Source organism: Astyanax mexicanus, chromosome 1 (assembly GCF_023375975.1).
Source record: "Astyanax mexicanus isolate ESR-SI-001 chromosome 1, AstMex3_surface, whole genome shotgun sequence".
NCBI classification, from domain to species: domain Eukaryota; kingdom Metazoa; phylum Chordata; class Actinopteri; order Characiformes; family Acestrorhamphidae; genus Astyanax; species Astyanax mexicanus.
The window spans coordinates 71,693,676-71,705,203 of NC_064408.1; the positions used below are offsets into that span (position 1 = coordinate 71,693,676).

Below are 11,528 nucleotides of genomic sequence, written 5' to 3' on the forward strand. Positions count from 1 at the left end.
TATTACTAAAAATGTGCTCCTGTCTGTATTCCTCTTAGTCTTGAAAGATTACCATTGTCCATATAAATTGGGGTCCATATAAGTGGATCAATATTATAATACCATGTCTGAAAACTATATAAAATGTATAAAATGTTGTTTTTAGGTAAAGGTTAATGTTCCTGTATGTTTGTAATAATGTGCTTATTCACTTTGAATCTTGAACACACGTATTGTTAGACAGTTTGTATAAAATTTAAACTACTGTGTCTTAACATTTTATAATAACTTTCATTAATATACAATTAACCGACTATTAATTGTTGTGAACACATCATTAGTTCATCAGAATTTGAATATCAACACATTTTTACATGACACTTCATGTAGGTATTCATATTTAGAAATGTTAATAACTAGTTAATAAGAAATTAAACCTAAATAATGTATATTAATTACTGTTCATGTTGCCAATGTGTGCAGTTTTATTTACAAATATATTAACAACAGCTATTAAGCATTAGTTATTGGCATTTTAATTAACAATATAATGAAGTGTTACCATAGACACAAAAGCTATGTTATACTGATATTGACCCAAGTATGTGTGGTACTGCTTTATTAACTTTCCTCAATTGAGCTAGAACTATATTTCAACAATTAAAGCTGATGTCTGTAAGTTTTGGGATTTAGGTTCCTCTCTGTTGAGAATGGGTAATTGCACAGAGCGTGTGCAGAAGAATCATTTTAAACTCGGTTGGTGTGATCTGGGCTCCTTTCAGAGCAGATGAATCCGATTCCAGGTTATGTTCAGTCAGAGATAGAGAGAATGCTCAGTCATTATCTTCACTCCTTTGTTTCTTTGTACATGTGATGTTAATGCGTAAAGACACGTCACGTGGCCAGAAGAATTCAAGGGAAAAGCAACACCCCAATGTTATAAATATATTAGGCTTAGCAGGGATGGTAGTTCCAGCACACTGGTACCATTAAACACAATATTTTGTCCCTTCTTCACTCAGAAATGCTTCTGCTTTCAGTTTAGAAACAAAATAATGACTGCCACTGAGCTACAAGGTTAGCAAGGAAATGGAAGGCATGCATTGCTCAACTGAATGTTTAAGGCTAATTTGTTTTCCTTACTAAAGCAAGATAACAAGATAAAAAAAAGTACAATTATGTAAATATATATAAAAAAATGAGAAACAGATGAACAAAATGCAAACCCAGTCTTTACAGATGTTCCACTATAGATTCTTCAGTCAGGTTTAAATATTGTAACTACAGGTGGGCTGAAAGTGTGGGAATATACATGTGCTATAGGCAAAAGACAGATCTTTACATAAGCTAGACACAACAGTGTGGTTTCAGCTAAATATTTAAAAGACAGTGCAGCTGCTCTCATCTGTTTTCTTACAAAGATGTGGTAGGATCAAATGCAATGATGCCCTTTGGCTAGCACAGCAACCACAATAACACGACAGCATTCATCAAGCTTTTTCTTCTTGTAACCTCACAGCATTGTAAATTGCAGATAATACAGATCAATTAAACACTTAACCTTCTCCTATCCAGAGGCTAAAACAGGAGGTGGAACCGTTTTTTTGAGTTTTTGAGTCTGAGACAAAATAAATAAGACAGGTTCAACATTTACAAAGCTAATTCAATTCTTTCCATATAAACATGACATTCACAGTATATTTTTGACATTATAAAATGGTAAATTATCCATGAATTAATGTTATGATGTTTGTAAAATGCTTGCCTTTCTACACAAATAATATAATATAATATAATATAATTTAATATAATATAATATTATATAATATCATATCATATAATATCATATCATATAATATAGTCTTCATTGTCTTTAAATAGCATTATTAATAAAATGTATTATATTAACATACATATAATGCAATATAACTTTAATAAGCTTACAGCATTACAGAATTTATTAAAATATTATATATCTTTTTTTTTCAATAATATAACAAGGCCAGTTCTTTAAAAATATTATTTACAAATGAAAAGTTAGAACAAAAATTGAAATCACCACAAAATTCAATAAAAAATTGTCCCTCTGGCATCTGACCAACCTGGAAGACTTTAATCTGTAGCATTTGTATTACATGTAGACACAAATATTTTAGAGCAGATAATACAGTGACAATACAAGTAAGGAGCTTATATTAAAACTAATTAACACATAATACATAAACTGATTATTATGGAAGTAAAACAGTGTCACCAGACTTTGAAATTTAAAAGCACTGAATTATTTTACATTGAATTATTGCATGTGATTTTTTTTGCCTCTGAATTAAACACTTTAATTTTTCAGTATATCATTTTTACTTATTTTATTTTAATGTAAAAAAATTCAAAAGCAAAAATTCAAGTTTAAAAAATTCAATTAAAATAAATTCAGGTTGCTCAAATTCAACCTGTCAAATTCGACTGCTAAAATACAACGTTCAAAATTCGCTGTCAACATCCGGGACACACAGGATGAGCAATCGATTCAGTCTTCAATCGAGCCAACAACCAGCCAATCACATCACGCTCCGAAGATCACGTGACAGGTAGCGCCTCACGGCTCAGAGCCGCTCAACGCGAGTCACAGCCCCCTCCGCTGCTGCTCTCGAGTAGGTGAGTGTAAAACAGCTGAAAACAGGGCATTTACCTCACCACTGTGGCCATGTAATATCACTTAAACGGTGTAGAAATCACAACTTTAACCACGGTTTGCTCTGTGGTTTGTAAACATATTAAATTAAGATAGATATCCAGATATACCTTGTTAAACTAACTAAATAAATAAAGCTCCTCTGTTCATTTCAGAAAGAGCTTCAAACACGAACACTAGATCAATTATTTATAAATACAGCCAGACTGTGTGGAAGATAATTACTACTGTAGAATCTGAGATAGTAACTTAGTTAGCTAAATTATAGCTACCTATCTTGCTAGTTAGCTGTGGGACTGTGTGATTATAGACAAGATACTACCTAGTTAGCGGTTTGTTTAGCAATACCTTATTTACACTTTGCTGCAAAGTATGTTGCTTAGTGTACTGGCCACTGTCTAAATAAATATATTGAGCTATATTACACTTACTGTACCCCTCTCAGGCTGGTCCTCTCATTAAATAAAGGAGATTTATTAGAATTGCTTTTTGTCTCTTTACTCATTTAACAGAGATAATTTAAGATATGACCATTATTTATTTGATGATATTAATTTTAATGTTTATATTTAATATATATTTTATACATTTGTTAACAATTCAACTCAGGCTTTTACTGAGGATATCAACAGTAAATAATAGTCCTAAAATGCTTGTGTAATTAAAATACAGCATGATTAGTCCTGTTTACTAGTGCATCTCAAAAGTGAAAAATATATATTTGTGTTTAATATCGTTCAGTAAACGGTCACCTTATGTTTAAAGCGACACACTTTTTTTATTTTAAGTTTAAACTACATATTCTAGTAAACTGGGTTAAGGTTAGGACAGTAATTCTGGTTTAATGAACTTTTAGCCAGGTACAAATGATTTGGAATATGTCACTTTACATGTAGTGTAATGTATAATTTCTGTTACATTATGATATTCTCATGATCTTCAGATTTTCTGAGATGCATTAGTAATTGGTTTGTGCCAAAACCAATGCAATAATAATTGCAAAAATGTTTTATATAAATATAAATTAAGTAAATACTGAATCCAAACAACACCAAGTTTAACACAGTCATATTTCTTGTCTTCATTTTCTTAAACAGGATATTTTCTCGCAGAAAAAGAAAGGATAATAAAGGTAGGTAATGTTCTTAAAATGTTTAATTATATTCATGTATCAAATGCAGTAATTTTTCAAGTTTCTTTTGTATTCCACAGGTTTCCTTTCTCCAAACTTTTAAAGAACAAATAAAGAAATCCAATTTCATGCAGTCTGTGCTGTGTTTATTTGATTTATTTACATGTGCCATGTTCTGTTTTTCTTTAGTTGTTTACATGTGTTCTGTATTTTTTTTGTATGTTTTAGGCAGCCTCCCTATATTCTGGCACATCATATCATGTTCATCTTGTTTGTATAAATAATAAAAGCTGTTGCAAATAATGTGGTTCCTATTCATAATCCAAATAATTCTGCATAAAATCTTCAAGTGGTGACTTCAGAATATGGACAGATCTTTGTATTCTTTGACTTCGTTCTTTTCGTGGTGAACTCTCCATAGCTGCAAGCTGAAACTTCTCAATCTTCTTTTCAACCTTAAATAAAAACATCAGATTCACTTTTAGCGACAGCATTTACAAAATGTGATAATTATTATTAACATAAAACAATTAATAAATATTACTAATAATACTCTCTCATGGGTTGCAATATTTGATTCTCATTTATTAACATGACCTAAATATAAATAAAAATGTATAAAAGACATCACTAATAAATATTGCACTGATTACAAATTAGATAATGCCCACACATACATCTAGACCAGGGATGGGCAACTTCCATGATGGAGAGGGCCACATTTTTTTCAGCATGACCATTGGAGGGCCACATGACCTCGCACTTCAAGTAATTGAATATGAAAAACGCTACAAATGATTTTCAATAAGAACAAATTTTATATGAATTTATATCTGTATGTTTACAGCACCAACATTTATCAACAACTATTTTCTGCATATTAATGCATTTTAATACGGCAAAAGACAAACCGTTTGCTTAAAAAAAGTGCAAAAAGGAAGTCCTTCATATCAAAGAACAAAACGTTTGCTTAAAAAACTGATTGCAAATACAGTAGTTCCTCTGTGTAAAATAAGTTCATTATAACAAGTCCTTCATAAGCAACAAGGACAAAACATTTGCTTATAAAAGTGCAAAAGGCATTTGAACTCATTTATAACAAAGAACAAAAAAGATTTAAAAACTGACTGCAAATAGCTCATTCAATAATAGCAGAAAACTAGACCACAGAGGCCCAACATTTATTGAAGCTAATGAGAGAGCTGTGGTTTGGCCTGCTGGCTCACAATGGACTGGATGTCAATGTCAATTTTCGTGGTTGTTTGGCAGAGTCAAAAGTAGAATTACGTTTTTTTTTTGTTTTTTTTTTTAATTATGAAATTATTTTTGATCTATTCGCGGGCCGCACTGAGTGATGACGAGGGCCGTGTGCGGCCCCCGGGCCGCCAGTTGCCCATCCCTGATCTAGACCTAGTTAACAGCCTGAGAGGTATATAGTAACTGTAATAAATCTCCTTTATTTAATGAGAGGACCAGCCTGAGAGGGGTACAGTAAGTGTAATATAGCTCAATATATTTATTTAGACAGTGGCCAGTACACTAAGCAACATACTTTGCAGCAAAGTGTAAATAAGGTATTGCTAAACAAAAAGCTAACTAGGTAGTATCTTGTCTATAATCACACAGTCCCACAGCTAACTAGCAAGATAGGTAGCTATAATTTAGCTAACTAAGTTACTATCTCAGATTCTACAGTAGTAATTATCTTTCACACAGTCTGGCTGTATTTATAAATAATTGATCTAGTGTTCGTGTTTGAAGCTCTTTCTGAAATGAACAGAGGAGCTTTATTTAGTTAGTTAGTTTAACAAGGTATATCTGGATATCTATCTTAATTTAATATGTTTACAAACCACAGAGCAAACCGTGGTTAAAGTGAGGATTTCTACACCGTTTAAGTGATATTACATGGCCACAGTGGTGAGGTAAATGCCCTGTTTTCAGCTCACCTTCTCGAGAGGAGCAGCGGAGGGGGCTGTGACTCGCGTTGAGCGGCTCTGAGCCCTGAGGCGCTACCTGTCACGTGATCTTCGGAGCGTGATGTGATTGGCTGGTTGTTGGCTCGATTGAAGACTGAATCGATTGCTCATCCTGTGTGTCCCGGATGTTGACAGCGAATTTTGAGCGTTATATTTTAGCAGTCGAATTTGACAGGTCGAATTTGAGCAACCTGAATTTATTTTAATTGAATTTTTTAAACTTGAATTTTTGCTTTTGAATTTTTTTACATTAAAATAAAATAAGTAAAAATGATATACTGAAAAATTAAAGTGTTTAATTCAGAGGCAAAAAAAATCACATGCAATAATTCAATGTAAAATAATTCAGTGCTACAAATTCAAGTGCTTTTAAATTTCAAAGTCTGGTGACACTGTTTTACTTCCACAGATTATAATATTGCTCCGTAATAGTATCTTGTAGTTGGGTGTTTTAGCAAATGCTGTTACACAGGTGATGTTTAGTCTACCTTAGATCCAGGTCCTACTTTTAATAGTTTTAGCACTGAGTTGTGAGTGTAGTCTTCCACACTTTCACAGTTTAATCTAAAACATGGTATATATTAGCTGTTTCCTGTGCTTGATGAAAGAATTATTGATTAAACTAGACTGTAATTGGCTAAGAGGTCTGTGAACCATTATTTTGTAAATACATTCTATGAGTTTATAGTAACACTAAATAAGAATGTAGTGAGTTTAGTCATGATATATTACATTACCACTTAATGATTCCATTTAATTACCTACCTTTGTGACAAATGAGGGCTTCAAAATTACGTAAATTTTGCTTTCTTATATATTTATAGCAATGTTTGTATGCATACATTTACAAATCCTATCAGTGCTACATTATGCTAAATAACCTTAGTTATTAATTATGCCAAATTATATCAGGGCTAAATTATCATATAGCAGATGCATGAGTATGATTCATTAACCAATAATGGGAAAATATACTGAAAAAGAAGTCAATAAAGTTGCTGTTAAAATAACTACTGTATAATTATGTATTATTATTTTATTAAATAATACTGTGAAAGTTCCCCCACCTACAAAGAAAGAAACGAAGAAAGAAAATAAAATTGTAGGGAAATTTTTACAAATAATTGTTATTCACAAATTCACGATATACAAGATTCCTGGAATAATGGTGGGAGAGTATGGAAATATTATTGGGCATCACTGAGAAAATTCATCACTCCTCCCACTTCTTGGGTTTATTAGTGTAGGGCAGAGGCCAGTCGTAGTCTTAAGGACTGGAGCATGACTGTGCTCATGCTACTTAAGCAGAGACCACACCAATAACAGGCCGAATTATGCAATAAATTCTCTCCAGATGTGCACAGCTCCACCCCCACAGTTGATAGTGTGCACAGCATCTGCAGTAGCTTTTGTGATCAAACCCTACGCACACACCCCCGAACACACGAACACACAGACACACACACACACACACACACACACAAGAACACACACCCAGGTGGTGGTTCTGTGGATGGTCTGAGTGTTTGCATTTTTCCAAGAGATTGCTTCCATACTCGTGTAGGTCTGAAAGCTCTCCTTCCTCCCACCCGGCTGAACACACATCGTATTAGCAAATAGTGTTTATTTAACCTCTTAATAGATGCACTGTGTAGGAAGCTTTCTGGAGGCCCGTTTCAAAACAACGTCTTTGTCTCTTCACAGCTGACACCTTGATTAATGTGTATTAACACTGCAGTGAGTTCTTGATGAAGATCATAGCCTCAGTTTAAAACACACTCAGTGTGGGTATTTTCAGTATGTGCTTGACAGCTCCTGTTAGGGAACATGTGTGTTACAAATAACTATTTTAATTAATGTTCAGTTTTTTCACTTTAGGGGAGGGAAACTTTATTTGATGTAAAATGTTTTATTGATTTTTAGGTAACTAGTTTATATGTGAATAAACATGCTTTGCTAGAGACATATTTTACAAATGTTACATGTAATCGGAAATATAGCTCAACACTTACCCTGTTTTTAAACCATAAAAAGTAATAATTAAATACTTTTTAATTTATACTTAAATTTACAAATCTAATTAAACAAAAATGTATTTATGCCAACTCTCACAACTAGCCTCTGGTTTTCATTTGCAATAAGTTTATGTAGGATGGTTACATACAAAATATTTATTCTTCTTTAAAAATGTAACAATGTTTTAATTCAGCATAACATTTTAAGTTGTAATAGGTGAGTTATAATACTAAACTTATTTTGTAATAACATTTAAATATTACCCAATATTTAGGATATATATATATATATATATCATTGTAGAAAAAGGTTGCATTATATGTCTGGATATAGATTGGTGCAGCTGCTGTAGCTGACTAGTCCATTTAGAATATACAGTTTATATGTCATAATTAATATAGAATATGTTTTGAAGGGTGAAGCTAATTTGGCCACTCTTTATTTCAGTAATCCAACTCGCCTTTTTTTGAGAGGAAAATTGTAAGATTGTTTCCCCCAAAAAGTGAAACCAGTATGAGTGTGTGTGTGTGTGTGTGTGTGTGTGTGTGTGTGTGTATACAGTGGCGTGAAAAAGTATTTGAGTAAATATAAAAAGCACTGGTTGGGCCACCCTTGACGGCACTAACTGCAATCAAGCTATATTGTTACCTGGCAACAAATCTTTCACATCTCTGTGGGGGATTTTGGACCACTTTTCTTTAAAGAATTGTTTTTATTCAGCCACATTGGAGCGTTTTTGAGCATGAACTCCCTGTTTAAGATCACGCCACAGAATCTTGTTTGTGTGTTTTGGATCATTGTCTTGCTGCAGAACCCAAGTACACCTGAGCTTGAGGTCACAAACAGATGACCTGATATTCTCCTTAAGGATTGTCTGGTAAACAGCAGGATTCCTAGTTCAATCTATTACAGCAAGTTGTCCAGCAGCCCCAGACCTTTATACTATCACCACCATGTTTTACATTTAGTATTATGTTCTTTTTCTAAAATTAAATCATAGGTTTACGGGACAGATGTAACGGGACACAAAACTTCCAAAAAAGTTTTACTTTTGTCACGTCAGTCCAAAAAATATTTGCCTAAATCTTGGGGATAATCGATATGTTTTTTGTAAAATGTAAAATGAGCCCAAGTGTTTTTGTTGGTCAGCTGTGTTTTTTGCCTTGGAACTCTCCCATGGATACAATTTTCACCCAGTCTCTTTCTTATTATTGACTCATCAACACTGACCTTAACTGAGGCAAGTAAGACATGTAGTACTTTTTTAAATGTTGTTCTGGGTTCTTTTGATACCGTCTAGATGAGTTGTCCATGCCCTCTTGTAATCGTTTTGATTGTCTGGCCACTCCTGGGTAGCCTTTTTTCAGACTGATAGATGATCAATGATTTTTTTTCTGATCTGTTTTTGAACTTCTTGTTCAAAATAATGTGTTGCTATTTGAGATGTTTTAGCTGATTCATGTTGTCAGGGCAAGTTTTATTTAAGTGATTTCTTGATTCTACAGGTCTGGCAGTAATCAGGCATGGTTGTGTTTAGTAGTGAATTTGAACTCTTGAGCTTTCCGAAAATGTATTAATCACAATTAATTAATGGGGGGTCACACTTTTTTACACATTAATAGATTGTTTTGGATTATTTTTTTTGCTTAATAAATGAAATCATCATTTAAAAATAACTTTTTTTATATATACCCAGGTTATATTTGACCAATGTTAAAGTTTGTTTGATAATCTGAAAAATGTTAGTATGAAAAAATGCAAAATCTGTAGGGGGCAAATACTTTTTCACACCACTGTGTATATATGTTTAATGTGGCCCACTACCCCAAATATGTTTGCAACCCCTAAGCAGTGAAACACAGATGTAAAAAGACAACACCCCATCAAAAGGAAGTTAGTTTGGCTGCTTCTTTAGAGCCAGGTGTAAAATTTGGCTGCACTCAGACTCGCAGGAGGTCGCTTTTCATCACCTACCTTCTTTATCAAACCCATGGGTCTCTTTTGTGCTTTCTTGTACTGATGCATCTTGGGGGGTCAGCACTGTAAATTACAGCAGGAGATGCAGAAGGCTCCCTTGAGTCTTTGCACGTAACTGATGCATCTAAAAGTCTGCATTAAACCATGCACTGCAGTTTGATTGCATGTAGTTAAGCTGTAAAATGCCTTTGAGAAATGTAGGGTTTTTTTTCCTGTTGAATTTTCCACTCAGTTATTCATTCTCCCTTATGGTACATTTGACTACAAAGTTAAATCTTTTCATTGCAGGGGGAGGATAGCCAAGAAATGTATTTGACCCTGTGGAGATTATGCTCAGTAAGCTTTGCTTAGAGAAGTTCAGATTGTGTCCTGCACTGTAATCATACAAATGTACAAATGGTGAAATATACTCAAGGAGAGCAGTTACAGCACATTAACTAAAACGAATATATACAGTACTGTGCAAAAGTTTTAGGCACCAATAAGAGTGTTTTTACCCGAAAACCAAACCACACACGATTTGAACAGATGCAAATAAACATACATACAGTAAAATGTAACAAGGAAGTCTCATTTTAACTGAGAATGTTATATCCTGTGAGCCAAGCTGAAGAACAAAGTGTAGTTCCAGATTTCTCCTGGATGCTCCTCAGCCAGCATGTGTGCATGTTCAGTTCCATCAGCAGCTCACCTGATTTACCACATTTACCAATTTACCAAACCAGGTGTTGATATGATGAGAATTAGAAATAACTCTATTAAACCCAGATGAGGAGAAATTCGATATTTTAGGGAAAACAGTGCTGTAAAGCTCTGTTTTTTGTAAAATTGCAGTTATTGTAATGTTAGTGTTTTACTAAGCCAATAAATACTTAATTCACAGATAAGACACTTTTTATTTAATGAAACTCCCACATTTGCACAATACTGTACACACACACACACACACACACACACACACACATATATATATGTAAGACACTGTTTTTATTGCTAAATGTAAGCTTAGGTAAGATTAAAAAGCATGGCCTATGAGTTATAATATTTATTTTAAGAACTCAAACTCAAAATATCAAACGAATTTTATATATTAGTTTTGCCATCTACCATGAATGAGCAGAGGAAGGAGGTGTTGCTGTTTGTATTTTTGTTTGGATGTTTGAGAAGAAATCTTTTAAAAGTCTGCAGACAGTCCCCCGTGGCATACTGGGTGGCCTCATGCCCTGCCAAAAATGCCCCCAGAATGTTTGCATTATAAGATTTATTTATTTGTGTTCTGGATGAATATGTATAATGGAAAGAGCGATCCTCGGCTGCACATCCTACTGAACAGCGGCTCGTTCATCCTCCAAGACTGCGGTTGGTCTTCTCAGACACCGCCGGGCACACTCTGACCGAGCAGCACTCAATTTAGTGGGCCAACATATAACCAACAGACCAAGTACATAATCACTCTTTTTTTAGCACGTTTCACCAAAAGCACAGGTAATTATTGCATTATTGTGGAGAAGCAGAGGTTATGTAGAGAAACGCAGACAGTGTACACATGCTAATTAACTAATTAATCTAAATAGGTGAAGAATTATGAATATAACTGTGACAATCTGTCTTTAATTAGTACATAATGAACCATACAATGTAAATAAAATAGAAAAAATATAAATAATTAACTAAATAACAAATTAATTAACTTATTATTCCTTAATGGTTGGGTTCTATGAAATATTCGTAACTGGTGTAGAACCTTTACATG

General features: G+C 33.6%; 1 long non-coding RNA gene across 1 annotated transcript; it reads right to left on the reverse strand.

Moving 5' to 3' along the window:
- Positions 1 to 3,808: 3,808 nt before the first annotated feature.
- On the reverse strand, positions 3,809 to 5,919 carry LOC111197214 (uncharacterized). Its single transcript, XR_007440361.1, has 2 exons — positions 5,753 to 5,919; positions 3,809 to 4,258 (listed from the first exon to the last, which is right to left on the reverse strand). It is a non-coding gene; the product is annotated as an uncharacterized LOC111197214 (long non-coding RNA).
- Between the last annotated feature and the right edge of the window lie 5,609 nt (positions 5,920 to 11,528).